This window comes from Lynx rufus, unplaced genomic scaffold, assembly GCF_022079265.1.
Source record: "Lynx rufus isolate CCGP_SWC_20201006 ecotype Redwood Valley unplaced genomic scaffold, mLynRuf1.p SCAF_38, whole genome shotgun sequence".
Lineage (NCBI taxonomy): Eukaryota > Metazoa > Chordata > Mammalia > Carnivora > Felidae > Lynx > Lynx rufus.
The window spans coordinates 1,568,241-1,583,874 of NW_025814854.1; the positions used below are offsets into that span (position 1 = coordinate 1,568,241).

At 43.2% G+C, this 15,634-nt stretch overlaps 1 protein-coding gene across 5 annotated transcripts in view; it reads right to left on the bottom strand.

Moving 5' to 3' along the window:
- Nucleotides 1-15,634, bottom strand: part of FAM193A (family with sequence similarity 193 member A) — a 163,921-nt gene that overhangs the window by 98,058 nt on the left and 50,229 nt on the right. For 2 of the 5 annotated variants that reach the window (XM_047094165.1, XM_047094162.1), the window contains exons 1-2: nt 9,338-9,483; nt 7,590-7,713 (exon numbers count right to left, since the gene is read on the bottom strand). The exons of 2 other annotated variants lie outside the window; for them this stretch is intronic. The gene's annotated coding sequence lies outside the window, so the exon portion shown is untranslated. Of the gene's footprint in view, nt 1-7,589; nt 7,787-9,337; nt 9,484-15,634 lie in introns of those variants that run through there. One more of the 5 variants, XM_047094163.1, reaches the window with a different exon arrangement.

The window sequence follows — 15,634 nt, forward strand, 5'->3', positions numbered from 1 at the left end:
GAGAACAAAAGCAGCAATCTCTTTGACCTCAACAGAGCAACTTCTTACTAGACATGTTGCAGAAGACAAGGAAAACCAAAGCAAACATGAACTATTGGGACCTCATCAAGATAAAAAGCTTCTGCACAGCAAAGGAAACAATCAATAAAACTAAAAGGCAGCCTATGGAATAGGAGAAGGTATCTGCAAATGACATATCTGACAAAGAGTTAGTATCTAAAATCTGTAAAGAACTTATCAAACTCCACACCCAAAAACACACAATGCAGTTAAGAAATGAGCAGAAGACATGAATAGACACTCTTCCAAAGAAGACATCCAGATGGCCAACAGACACATGAAAAGATGCTCAACATCACTCATCATCAGGGAAATACAAATCAAAACCACCATGAGATACCACCTCAGACCTATCAGAATGGCTAAAAGGATGCAGAGAAAGGGGGAACCCTCTTGCACTGTTAATGGGAATGCAAACTCCAGCCATTCTGGAGACCAGTATGGAGGTTCCTCAAGAAACTAAACATAGATCTACCCTATGATCCAGCAATGTTTTCCCTTGAAGTTCTATCAGTTTTTCATCCACATACTTTGAAGCTTTGTTATTAGGTGCAAAGACATTTAGGACTGTTACGTCCTCTTAATACACTGACCCCTATATCAGTATGACACTACTCTCTTTGCTCTGGGATCTATTTTTCTGATACTTAAAGAGCCACTCCAGCTTTTTACTTACATAAGGCAAGGCATGTCTTTCCCTATGACTTTACTGTGTACATCTCTATGTTTACAGCACATTACAGCAGAAAGCATATAGCTGGGACGTGATACTTTTCCTATCTCACAATCTTTTAAAATTGGCATGTTTGGGGCACCTGGGTGGTTCAGTTGGTTAAGCATCCAACTTCGGCTCAGGTCATGATCTCACTGCTCATGGGTTCGAGCCCCACATTGGGCTCTGTGCTGACAGCTCAGAGCCTAGAGCCTGCTTCCGATTCTGTGTGTGTCTCTCTCTCTGCCCCTCCCCTGCTCAAACTCTGTCTGTCTCTCTCAAAAATAAATAAACATTACAATTTTTAAAAAATTTTAAATTTAAAATTGGCATTTTTAGACCACTTATATTATATACAATTGTGGGTATTAAATGGATATTTAAGTTTATAAAATTTATCACCTAATTATTTTTCTAATGACCCATGTGTTGTTTCCTTTTCCTCTTTTTCAGCTTTTTAAAAATTGAGTATTTTTTATGACTCTATTCTATCTCTTTTGTTGAACTGTGAGCTACACTTTTCTGTTTGAAGTGGTCACTTTAGTGTCATGGTGTACATTTTTACTTACCAGTCATAAAGTAAGACTTTACCACTAAACATACAAGAATCCTACATTCCCCTCTGCTGGCCTTCATGTTACTGTTGTCAGACATTTTCCTTCTACACGTAAGTTTCATGGTTTGTTGCTACTTTTGCTTTATTATTAGTTTTTAAGATTTTATTTTTAAGTAATCTCTACCCCCAACATGGGGCCTGGGGCCTGAACTCGTGACCGGGAAAAAAGAGTTGCCTGCTCCACTGACTGAGCCGGCCAGGCACACCACTGCTCTTCTTTTAAATAGACAATTGTAGGGGAGCCTGGGTGGCTCAGTCAGTTGAGCGTCTGACTTTGGCTCAGGTCAGTATCTCACAGTTCGTGAGTTCAAGCCCCCCGCTGGGCTCTCTGCTGTCAGCACCGAGCCTGCTTGGGATTCTCTGTAGCCTGCTCTCTCTGCCCCTACCCCATTTGCTCTCTCTCAAAAATACACATCAAAAAACTAGACAACTGTATTTTAAAGTAATTTAAAACGTATTTTCTGCATACATTTACAATTTGCAGTGTATTTCTTTCTTTCTGTAGACTCACATATCCACCTGGTGACATCTGTTCTCTACCTCAGAACTTCCTTTACCATATTTGTGATGGAGATCCACTGGCCATGCATTCTTTTGGCTTTTTGCGTCTGAAAACAGGTTGATCTCGTCTTCACTTTTAAGAGACATTTTTGCTGGTTTACGATTCCAGGTTACGCTTTTCCCTTTCTGTGCTTTAAAGCTGTTCTTTCTCCGTCTCCTGGCTTGCGCCGTGTCTCATGAGAAGTCTGCCGTCTTTACCTTTGTTCAACACATAATACATCTTTCCTCTAAAATTTTTTTCTCAACGTGTATTTATTTTTGAGAGAGACAGAGCATGAGTGGGGGAGGGGCAGAGAGTGAGAGAGACACAGAATGTGACGCAGGCTCCAGGCTCCGAGCTGTCAGCACAGAGCCCGATGTGGGACTCGAACCCACGAACTGTGAGATCACGACCTGACTGAAGTTACACACTTCACTGAGCCACCCAGGCACCCCTAATGCTTCGCTTTTCCTGACTGCATTCTTCTTTTAACCGTTGTTTTCCCTGACACAATGATGATGTGTCTTGGTGTAATTTTCTTCATCTTTCTTATGCTTGAAGCTTACTGAGCTTCTGGGATTTGTGGGTTTCTAGTTTTCAACAAATTGGACGTTTTTCAGCCATTATTCCTTCAAATTTTTTTCATATTCCTCATTCCCATTCTTTCTCTCAGGGACTCCAATTACGCATACACAGTGGGCCCCAGGAAGCGGTTTCAAAGCTCACTGATGCTCTGTTCACCCCTGCCCTGCCCTGCAGGCTTCTCCTTCATGGTTCTTTTTGGATACTTTCTATTGCTATCTCCTCAAGTTCCTTCACCTCTTCTGCTGCAGCATCCAACGCGTTCAAGTCTAGAAGTTCACCTGGGTTTTCCTTTATTCTGTGTTTCCTTTTAACATGCTCATGCTTTCCTCTATCCGGCTGAATATACAGAATATAGTGATAACTGCGTTAACATCTAGCTAATAATTCTATCACATGTGTCATTTCTGAGTCTGTTTCTATTTTTCATTTTGTACCTCATTATGGATCGTACTTGCCTGCGTCTGTCTCTGCATGCCTCATGATTTCTGACCAGATAGTCTAGACACTGTAGGCTTTACCGTGTTAGGTCATGGGTATTGTTTTACGCCTTCAAATATTTCTGAGCTTTGTTCTGGGTCATAGTTGGGTTATTTGGGAAGAGTCTGGTCTTCCCAAGGCTTGCTTGTAAAATTTGGGAGGTGGGATCAGAACACCTTTCTGTTTGTTTGTTTGTTTGTTTGTTAAAGATCTAACTGGCTTTATTAAGTGATTCATGCATCAGGCAGCATTCCATTGGGAAGGTAGAGAGATGCTCCCAGGATGAGAGCACCTTCAATCTGCCCCACTACTGAGGCAATACCCTGGGAGTGCACTACCTGTGTGTCACAAGATTCCCCCACTCTGGCTGTGGGCACACAAATTGTTTGGGGCCCTGCATGAGCTCCAAGGACTGTGGCACGACTCCCTTCCTGGGTTCTTTCCTTGGCACGCAGTTTCCACACATGCCCGTGCTCATCCGTACACAGCTGAGTATTCAAGGAGAATCCCACGTGGTTCTCCAAAACTCTCTTTTTCTCTTTGCAGCCCTCTCTTCTCTGGTACCCTGCCCTGTAAATTTACTTTGGCCTCCCCACCCCAAGGAAACCACCAGGTGCTCTTTGGGCTACTCCCTCCTTTCTTCCTGAGCCACGGCCTGCAAGTGCTCTCAAGGCAGTGAGCTCAGCCAGTCCTTAGCTCGTTTAGTTTTTCTGCCTCTCAGAGATCACTGTCCTGTACTACCTGGTGTCCAATGTTGGAACAATGCTGTTCGAGATGTTCTGTCCTTCATTCAAGCGGTTTAGGACAGGAGGATAAATCTGGTCTGGTTACATCAATATTCTTTAAAAATAAATGTACAAGAATAAACACTAAATAAGTGTTGTCCCCCTAGTCCTACACACATACAGATAAAATGTATTTATATAAAGGCATCTTATCGATTTACTGACTTACTTCAGATCCCATGTTGTAACCCAGACGTTTTTCCATAAGAGAATATATTTATTCCTAAATTGGCACTCCTGCTGAAAACACTTGCAAGTGCCACGGACAACTGAGTTCTGCACCTGTGACTCAAGACACTTCATCCTTTCTCAGTAAACTGGTTTTCTACTCTGTGGTACAAGCCGTCATTTGTGGCCAATGTGTATATATGTAAGAAGATACCAAATTCATTTTCCTGCTAGGCTTACACTCTAGTTTTAAAAGTAATCTCCAGGGGTGCCTGGGTGGCTCAGTCAGTTACGCATCCGACTTCGGCTCAGGTCATGATCTCACAGTTTGTGAGTTCGAGCCCCGCGTCGGGCTCTGTGCTGACAGCCCAGAGCCTGGAGCCTGTTTCAGATTCTGTGACTCCCTCTCTGTCTGCTCCTCTCCCACTCATGCTCGCTCGCTCTCTCTCTCTCTCCTTCAAAAAATAAATAAAAACATTAAAAATATATATAAAAAAAATAAAAGCAATCTCCAAAAAAGAAACTCCAAATGCAATATGAAAAACTCAGACTTACTATTTAAAGACTTTACATGTAGGGGCGTCTGGGTGGCTCAGTTGGTTAAGCGTCTGACTCTCGATTTCAGCTCAGGTCATGATCTCTGCGTCATGAGTTCAAGCCCCACATCAGGGTCCACGCTGACAGTGTGGAGCCTGCTTGGGATTCTCTCCCTCTCTGTCTCTGTCCCTCCCCTGCATGTGCTTGCTCTCTCTCTCAAAATAAATAAACTTTTAAAAATAAATAAAGACTTTACAGCTAAACTTATTATAGACCCAAAGAAAATATGGCATCTTAGGGCATAATAGCACTAAAGGTGGTCAGGTAATGATGGCACATCTCAGGTCATACAGCCCAGTGAAGGCTAAAGCCAGGATTCTCACGTACACACACAAAAAAAAGCAAACATGCCTGTTTTTGTCCCATTAACATCTCCTGCCTCAGACACGATACAGCTGTCTCTTCCTGACTGGTCCCCAACCCACACATCTGTCTGCTTTCCATATATCCTCTACTTCTGTCAGGATGGCCTCTCATACTGCACATGTGACCAGAATATTCCTCTGTTTTGAACCCTTCAATAGGTCCCCTGACTAAAAGGATCAAGCACGACATACAAGGCCCTTGTCACTTAGTCGCTGCAGAATTACCCAGCTGAAATTCCTTAAAATTCCAAACCTCTGCCCCATTCAACTGTGGGGCCTTAGTACATGCCATTTCCAATCCTGAAACACCAATCTCCCGTCCGTTACCAGGCAGCTGTTAGGCACCCTTACAAACCTCACTGTGCTATCATTCTTCTTCTGTGAACTGTGCTTTCTTCCAACTTACTCCCCACCCCTCAAGCAATACAGCCCCACAGAGTTAATTACCCCGATTCCTGTACCCCCTCTATACTTGACACGACTACCTTATGCTTTCAAATGTCCATCTTCTCATGACACTCAAGAATTTTTAAGTCCCACAAAGCACCCAGCATCCAGCAGGCACCCAATAAATGCTCAATGACAGAAATGAAGCCACTACTCCACATCATCAATTCACCCTTGGTCTCCCCTACTCCCACCGCCATTTTCCTTGCTGAGTTTACACACAATCTTTTGTGAGCTACCTGTGTCCAGGGATGACTGCATGTGTGGTCACTAAAATATCTACAGTCTTTTCTGCTTCCTTTCTGAACTCAGCTTTCCCAAAGGACATGCAAGTTCTGTAAGCAAGTGGTACTACTTGGGAAATAATTACTAACATTAATATTTAAGTTCTCTTCCAATTAGTTACCATAAAATTGCTAACAGAACCACGAGTTAGGTGCAAAATTATTTAAATATTTTAATGTTTTGGAACATGTAATTTATATGATCGCAGAGAGTAAAATATTTTTAGCAATTTCAAGACTTCAAAGGTGCTTCCTAAAAATTCAATAAACATTAATTACTGATTCCCTACTATTACATTATGATAGCATTCTTTTTATAGCTAATGTGGAAGTGAGGTTTTTTGTGTTTTGTTGTTTGTTTTAGGATTTACTTCAATTTCAGTTTATATATTTTAAAAAGTAGAGAAAGCCTAAAAAAATCTGCAACCATTGGTTTCTTATAGCTGCTGGTCAACCTTCTGATTGGGCCTACCTATGAATGCCCAGTGGTTCTGCAGAAGTCAACAGGGTGGCTTTGCGCACTAATGAAGGCACAGTGGTACCTGCTCTCTGCCAGAAACTATAGTTATATAAAATGGTTTTAAGCATGTAACTGTTATGAATATGGTCTTTGTACATACAGGAAGTCCTCTTTGAAGTCTAGTAAGCAACGCAATGACTGTTTTGATTCTGCTTAGCTGGAAGAAGATAAACGTCTAAGCAGCCTTGGAACAAGTCAGGATGCCGGGGCGAGTTTAGCGCCACTGCTCCGTCATCTGGCACATGGCAATTCACACATTCAAATGTTTACAGAATACCTCAGGTCTCTGCATTTAAGCTCCATATGGCAAGAGAAAAAGAACTTGAATTTATTAGTAGCAGCAAATCAGACAGTTAAGAAAGACTTACGGCCCTGGAAATAGGTCTTTCTTACATTCTTTTTCACCTATCTTGAAACCACAAATCACCTACTGTGGTCAAATGACATGCTGATATCAAAGTATACTAACTTCTCTGGCTACAGTTTGCACCCCCTTTAAAATCCGAAAATTCCAGTAACCAGTCATTTAGTACAGGGTGCTAACAGTCTTTACAGCAATACCCAGATATCACCAGAGGGGAAGAAAAAACCCACAAATAGAACAGAAGCCGGAAAGGCTTTTTGAGTCAGACACTGTAAGTGGGATAGGCAACATTTGAAAACTGAGCGACTGAGGTGATTCCAAAGGTAGCCACTCAACACACCTCGCAAGCTCGTCACCAACACGGCCCTGCTGACCTGGGCACCCAGGCCAGGGGCAGCCCCCTCCGTCCACCCCACACCCGGCCACAGGGAGGCACCTGGTGCCAGGACAGCCACACCAGAGACTAGCCAGTGACCTAAAATAATAACCACAAAAAGTACTTGCCTTTTGCAGAATCCCCAACTTCCCATAACACAGAATGTGGTGATAACACTGAGTTGGCCTCCAGGATTGTTACTAAAACTGCTATGGTCCAAGAAATTCACAAGGCAGGGAGAGGAGGCACAGAAACTTTCACTGGAGGGCTAAGAGTCCGAAGGAAGAGGGAGGGGTGCCTCCCGGCAGGAGCTGCAGAAGAAAGGGAGCAGAGGCGTGGAGAGCAAGCTGAACGGAGGCAGAGCAGAGACTTCCATGCGAAGCAGGTGCACAGGCGGGCAGCAGCAGGAGGCGGGACACACCGGACATGTAGCCTTGACAGGGCACCCTGGCCAGGTGAGCAGGCGCCTGTCAAAGCATCTGGTCCCCGTGGGTCTCACAACGAGGGGAAGGGCACAGACCTCTTGCTGAAACCGCAAACATTTAAAGGCTACGACAACACTCAGCGCTGCAAACAGCACTGCAGAATGATGACGGTGTGAAGTCCTAACGACCTGTTTGAAAACCCACTGGCAGTTTGTTTCCAGAGGCTCCAAGCCGTCTACCTGGAGCTGTGCCCCTCGGCATGCTTACCCAGCACACGCCTCCTCGCCTAGGTGAGACCTCTGCTCACGCACCAGGCCCCGCCATCTGCTTGAGGACTCTGTTCTGTGGATTCTCCCCTCCATTCTTCGGATCATCAATCTTTCCTTCTTTCCTGCATCATTTCCATGAGGATACAAGCACACTGTTACCACTAGGCTGAAGACACAAAACACCCTCCTCGGGACCACACTTCCACCTCCAGCTGCTAGGAACCTCTTTTCCTTCCTTTTCAACTCTGTTGGAGCTGTGCACCCCAGCTCTTTCTAAGAGAAATTAAATGCAAGCCACAAATGTGAGCTATGCAGTAAATTAAAACACACACACACACACACACACACACACACACACACTAACAACAATGGTGAAAACAAGACAGCACTTCACACCTATCAGAAAGGCCAAAGTCCAAGGCACGTGGGTGAGCAAGTGGGGCAACAGGAACTCTCGTTCACGGCGGTGGGAGCGCAAATGGTGCGGTCACTTTGGAAGACAGTTTGGCAGCTTCTTACAAAACTAAACATGCTTTTACCATACGATCCAGCAATTATGCTCCTTGGTATATACCCAAAGGAGCTGAAAACTTTGATCCACCCCAAAAAAACTTGCATATGAATGTTTATAGCACTTTTATTCAAAATTTCAAAACTTGGAAGCCACCAAGATGTCCTTCAGAACGTGAATGGATAAACTACGATCCATCCAGACAGTGGAATATTACTCACACTCAAAAGAAATGAGCACCAAGCCAGGAAAAGACATGGAGGAACTTTAAATGCACATTACTAAGGGAAAGAAGCCAATTTGAAAAGGCTACATACTGTATGATTTCATGTACAGGACATTCTGGAAAAGGCAAAGCCACAGAGACAGTAAAAAAAAAAAAAAAAAAAAAAAAAAAAGTGGTTGCCAGGGGTTGGCGGAGGAAAGGAGGTACAGGAGGAGCACAGAAGATTTTTTGGGGCAGTGAAACCACTCTGCATGATACCGTAATAGGGATACCTAGCATTAGACATTTGTCCAAACCCAAAGAATGTACACCACCAAATGACCCAATGGAAACTATGGACTCTGAGCTAATGATGATGTATCAGTATAGGCTTACCAACTGTCACAAACGCCCCTCTGGTGGGGGATGCTGACCGTGTGGGAGCGTGCGTGCGTGCATGTGAAGACGGAGGAGGGGTACGTGGGAACTCCCTGTACTTCTTGCTCAATTTTTCTGTGAATCTAAAGTTGCTCCAAAAAATGAAGTCTATTAAACCCCCACTCCAAAAAAAAACCCCCACAGGTGAATTCTACTCACATCATATTTAACTCAATAACACCCACAATATTATATCAAAGGTAATCCATATAAACTATTAATGAGATATTTCGTACTCCTTTCTCGTACCAAGCCTTCAATATTCAGTGTGCACTTGCACACTTAGAGCACATCTCAGGTGTTCCACGGCCACACACAGCCGGGCACCTCGGACTAAAAGGTGCAGGGCCATGCTCACTCTCCAACCTGCCAGTAAGGCTCTTGCTCGCCACCAATCCTCCAGCATCACACTGGACTCCACCGACATAAGGCACATGTCCTTATGCATGTCTCTCCTATTGCATGGTCTTTCTTCCACTGGCCTGCTGGTCATCACACCCTCCTGATGCTTCTGAGAACCCACTCCAGCCCCAGATGTCGTGACTCTAGGCAAAGATGGCTCCACACATTCCTCCAGACCAGGACTCCTAACCTTAGGGTCAATTCCCAGCCACCTTCTCTGCTCTGTGTTCAGTTTGTGCCTCAGGCTTCTAGCAGGTTCCTCTTTTCAGAGAAGAGATCTTCTTTCTTTCCTGGTAGCTTTCAGGGAAGAGGTGTAGAATCAAATGCCTTGGCCTCAAGTCCTGGATGGCCCTATAAATGGGGACAGGGACTGAGAAGTGGGGAAGCCAGGCTTCAGTGACAGAGGACGAAGTGCAGAAAGACTGGGCCGAATAACACCCACTTCCAGTTAGCCCCTAACTGCGTCTCAAGAAGCATGTGTCACTTGTATCATGAGAAAAGCAAACTTTCCTAGAAAGACTTCTGGAAGCTGAACGGGTAGGCCAGCTGGTGGTGAGAAGGGGCCCTCACGTTCAGTGCTCGCAAGGCATTCGGGTCTGGCCATCTCTGTCCTTGCTCAGTCAGGATCACAGACGCCATCTCCTCTGCTGCCTAGGTGGCCTGCCAAACTGCTGACCACACCACTGGGCACTGGTGCACCGGAGGAGGGGCCAGCAGAGAGAGCCCGGTGCCCAGGTGACGGCATTCCACCCACATGTGACAGACCCCGACCTGAGGCTAAGGCCCTTCCCTCCTGCCAGCGCAACCCCAGCCCATGTGGATCCCAAACCGGCACAGGACCAGCATCCTCCATTGCTGATAGGGACACACAGACTATGTATCTGCTGCTCCAAGGCTCTGGTAACACACTTCAACAATTTTGCCAAGAGACAAAAACTGGTAACAGAAATCAGTTAAGGAATGGGAAACTGACATACCCAGAAGCAAGAAGACTCAGGTACCTTCATTTGATGTCTCAAGTACAGAAAATTTTGCATTTATAGTGAAAGGCATTTAACCACATTATCAGAAATTCTAAAAATGTTCTCTATTTCATCTTCAGTAATTTAATAACTAGAATCTCATATTTTGATGAAAAACAAAGGCTGTATATTCTTTTTTTTTTAATGTTTATTTATTTTTGAGAGAGAGAGAGAGAGTGAGCGAGCGCGCGCACAAGCCAGGGAGGGGCAGCGAGAGGGAGACACAGAATCTGAAGCAGATTCCAGGCTTTGCGCTGTCAGAACAGAGCCTTACACGGGGTTCGAACCCACAAACTGGGAGATCATGATCTGAGCTGAACTCAGATGCTTAACCCACTGAGCCACCCAGGCACCTCTGTATAGTCTTTAAATATATGTATAAGCATTTTTTCTGGCATTAAATAGGAGATACATGTGATTATGTATAAAATCATATCTGTGAGATACAATGGTCAGCACCATATATAAAATAAATGGCTGAACAAAAACAGACTCCAAAGAGCTTTTGAAATCGGTATTTTTAACGCTGACAATCACACCTCAATTCCAAACAGTAGCTTAATTCAAAAACAGCACAGTCTTCACCTCACACACGCTACAATGGCTTTGCTCGAAAAGACAACAAACAACAGGTGTTGGCGAGGTGTGGAACCCCGGCCACTGTTGGTGGGAACTGTAAACAGGTGCAGCTGCTGTGGAAAACAGGCCGGGGGTCCCTCACAAAATCAGAAACAGAGCTACCATGTGACCTAGCAATTCCACTTCCGGGCATGTATCCAAAGAAAACGGAAACACTAGCTCAAAACCATGTCTGCACCTCCACATTCCCTACAGTAGCAGCTACAAGAGCCAAGGCATGGAAGCAGCCCAAGGGTCCATTAATGGAAGAACGGAGAAAACACAATGGAGCACTACTCAGCCATAAAAAAGAACAAAATCTCAACACCAACGGATCTCGAGGGCACTATGCTAAGGTGAAGTAAGTCAGAAAAGGACAAATCCCTTTTGTTTCACTTACATGCTGAATCTAAAAAACGACAATGAAAAGAACAAATACTGAGCTCAGACAAAACAGACTGGCAATGCCAGCGGCAGGGCTGGAGGAGGAGAGAAATGGGTGAAGGGGGTCAAAAGGTGCAAGCTCCCAGTTATAAGATAAGCAAGTCCCAGGGACATCATTGTGTACGTCATGACACCTACAGTTAACAATACTGTATTGCATATTTGAAAGTTGCTCAGAGAACAGATCTGAACAATTCTCATCGTAAGAAAAAGTCTGCAACCGGGTGTGGTGACAGATACCAGACTTACTGTGGTGATCACGTGTGTACAAACACTGCCTTATTATGTTGTACACCTGCAACTAATATAATGTTGTATATCATACCTCAATAAAAAAAAAATTTTTTTTTAAGAGCAAAGTCAAAAGCAATTTAGACAGCTTTGAGCTGATCCCTAAACACAAGATCCAGCTTGGTAGCCACTGTCAAAATGTGGCTACAGAGCACTTGAAATGTGATTAGTCAAACTGAGATGTGGCAAAGTATAAAATCCACACCAGACTTCAAAGACTTGTATGAAAAAAGGAATGCAAATATTTCAGTAATAATTTTTGTATTGATTCCATGCTGAAATAATATTGTCGCTGGTTACTTAAGGTTAAGTAAAATATACCAGGTAAAATTGATTATATTTGTTTCTTTTTACCTTTATAAGATGGTTACTAAAAAATATATATTTTTAAGTAGGCTGCACGCCCAGCACGGAACCCAACGCAGAGCTCGAATTTGCAACCTTGCGATCAAGACCTAAGCTGAGATCAAGAGTCAGATGCTTAACTGACCGAGCCACCTAGGTATCCCCTTTTATTTTAAGTAATTTCTACACCCTACATGGGGCTCAAACTGAGATGATGGGTCACAAGCTCTGGCCAGGTACCCCCTCAGTACACTTTCAAGACATTATTATGGAAATATCCCAACACATATAAAAGAAGAAAGAATAGTATAATGAACTCTTCATGTACCCATCACTCAGCTTCAACAATTATGTTTCATCTACTCTTTCCACCTCCCCACTTTTTTTTTTTTTGAGAGAGAGAGTGGGGGAGGGGCAGAGGAGAGTGAAGGAGTAAGAGGGAGGGAGGGAGGGAGAGAGACAGAGACAGAGACAGAGACAGAGAGAGTATCTCAAGCAGGCTCCAAACTCAGTGCTGAGACTGACACGGGGCAGAATCCCACAACCCTGGGATCATGACCTGAGCTGAGATCAAGAGTCAGACGCTTAACCCACTGCGGCCCCCCACCCCCCCCACCCCCCGCCCCGCGCCCCTGGTTACTAACAATTTTACAATTACATGTGGCTTACATTCCATTTCTCTTGAGCAGTACTGGGCTGGAAAGTCACTATTTCTCCCTTTTCCCATCTTCTATGAACTAATAATAAAGAATAAATATCCAGCCCTAAGCAGAAGGAAATGAAGTCACAGGGAATAATTTACAAACAGGAAAAAGAACAGCTAGAAAATGAGAATTTGACTACAGCTGACAATAGCTCTAAATACCTTAATCCTTTTAAACTCCCAAGTTTTTTAACACAGAAATTTAAAACTTCTGTAAAGCATAAAGTTGTTTTTTTTTTTTTTAATACCAACTTAGACAAAATATCTGTAATACAGAGGCAATAGGCTAATTTCCTCAATATGTGCAGGAGCTTCTAATCATCCCAACAGCCTTATATGGTGAGTCCAATTACCATCCTCACTTTACTGAAAAGAAAATTAAAGTGCTGAGTTTGAGAAAACTTGTTCACGCTGGCTGGTAAGTCTCAGAAGGAGGATTCGACGTAGGTGAGCTGGCTCCAGACACTGGAAGATGTGCTGGAGTCCCTTCCTGGGCAAGGCAGCTTCTCAGATGAAGGCACCCTTCCCAAAATACAGCTGTATGAGTCCTAGGGCTCACATCGCTGGGGCATGGGCACACCAGCCAGCTAAGGGAGGTGGAGTATAGGTGGGGCATCAAAATCAAAATACATGTGCATTAGCAGAGACCAACAAAGCCAAAAACTGCTTCTCAGACAAGCAAAAAAATGGACAGATAATGGCGAGACTCAAGAGGAAGGAGAACGTACAAAACACCAAGGTCAAAATGAAAACATCGTTACATCAAACTCACTTAAAATAGCAATAACAATAAATAAGTATCAACATATTTAGGTCAAACTTTTGGTGAAAGTTTGATGAAATGTTCAAAGAATTCCTAGAAAGTACAATTTACCAAAACAGATAGATAGAAACTGGAGCAGTACTTTAATTAGTAAACAAACTCGACCAGATGGAAGTCCAAGCTGAGATGGCTTCTAGCAAAATTTAATAAGAAATAAGTGTAGGGGCCTGGGGGGCTCAGGCAGTTAAGCCTCCTACTTCAGCTCAGGTCATGATCTCGTGGTCCGTGAGTTTGAGCCCCACGTCGGGCTCTGTGCTGACAGCTCGAAGCCTGGAGCCTGCTTCGGATTCTGTGTGTGTGTGTCTCTCTCTGCCCCCTCCCCCACTCACGCTCTGTCTCTTTCTCCTTCAAAAATAAATAAACATCCCAAAAACAAAATGTTTAAGAAATAAGTCTAATTTTATTTTATTTTTTTAATTTTTTTTAATGTTTATTATTTTTGAGAGAGACAGAGAGCAAGCAGGGAAGGGGCAGAGAGAGAGGGAGACACAGAATCCGAAGCAGGCTCCAGGCTCTGAGCTGTCAGCACAGAGCCCAACACGGGGCTGGAACTCACAGACCACAAGATCATGACCTGAGCCAAAGTCGGCCGCCAACCGACTGAGCCACCCAGGCGCCCCGTAATAAGTCTAATTTTAGACAAACTCTTCCAGATAACAGAAAAAGGTACACACCAAAAATTAACCATAATCTACATCCTGAAATCCAACAGATGAAAGAAAATTCCAAGTTACTCTCATTCATGAAAATAAATGCAAAAAAATTGTAAATTATTGTATGAGCAAACTGAATCTGGCAATAGACAGAAAAGGACACTACTATGGCAAAGTGGGTTTTTACCCAAGAATTCATAGTTCAACACTGAGCTGATTTTCTAATTTATCACATTACAGAACAAGACACAAGTACCATGTAATTAAACAGATACTAGAAAAGGCTTTTGATAAAACTGAACATCCATTCATTAATAAAAACATTCCTAATTAACCAGGAATACAAGGTAACTTTCTTAAAATGATAAATAAAGGCTACCTTAAAAAAAAAAATCTATTAAAAAACGTAAAAACAAAACAGTGCAAGTTTTCCCTTTGGAATCAGGAATGAGATCGAAGGTACCTGCAACCATCATTTCTATTCAACTTTATCCTAGACATCCCAGCCACAACAGTCAGGAAAGAAAAATAAAAGGACTGATGATTAGAAAAGAGAACAAGAAGCGTCACTATTTGCAGATGATATAACTGTACACACAGAAAACCCAAAAGGATGTAAAAATAAGTAAGAATATCTTACAAATGTTGATAAATAACAAAAGATTTTAAATTATATTCCCATATACCAACAACAAATACTTTTTTAAAAAATTTAAGTTACCACTTATAACATCTACCAAAAAAGAAAAAAAACCACCGGGTGCTACACTCATGGAAACTGGCCATTATGGCCGGTGTGAACCAGTGCAGCTGGTACAGAGGGACATAATAAGCGAGGGCAGCATGAGTCAGTGGAGCCAGGGCTTCGGAACGTGGCTGGCAGTTGGAGACTAATTACAAACACAAGGACTGAGAAATAAGGAAATATACTGAAGATAATGCAGCGAGGTTTCTCAGTGTAGGATTAGAGAGGCACAAATACGCAATGGAAGAAGGCCATAGTAAACTCCAAATGCTGGACCAGAACTGAAAAGATCTGGTGCAAACTCCTGGTTTTAATAGATCACAAAACCTGATACAGGTGGATGAGTCTACACACGCATACATTTACTTCCTATCTCCATTGGCTGTGAGAACATCTAGCACCCAAATTTTGATTTGTAAATACCACGGTCTATTAACAGAAACCAAGGCTTCTTAGAATAATGGCTGATTTCAGGGTGGCAGAAAAAAACTCAACATAAGAACGGAACTTCTGGTACTATAAAGAAACACTCAAAGAACAATGAAGATATGTCTAAAGGATTCAGCAGCCAGCATATAATCTATTAAAACCAGGAGTTTCCACCAAATCTGGCTATATTTGATATAATGCGTAAAACAGAAACCCGTAAGTTCATATTTATATAGGAGGTACACAGATAATGAGAAAGGAGAGCCCGAGCTTACTGCAGACTGTCAATAAACGCTAAAGGAATGACAACATTAAAAGGTCACCATTTGGCTCCCACAGATTTACTGGACTCAACTAAGAATCACCAATAGATGCTAAAACCAGGGGGAGAAGGTCTGATGAGAAACAGGACAT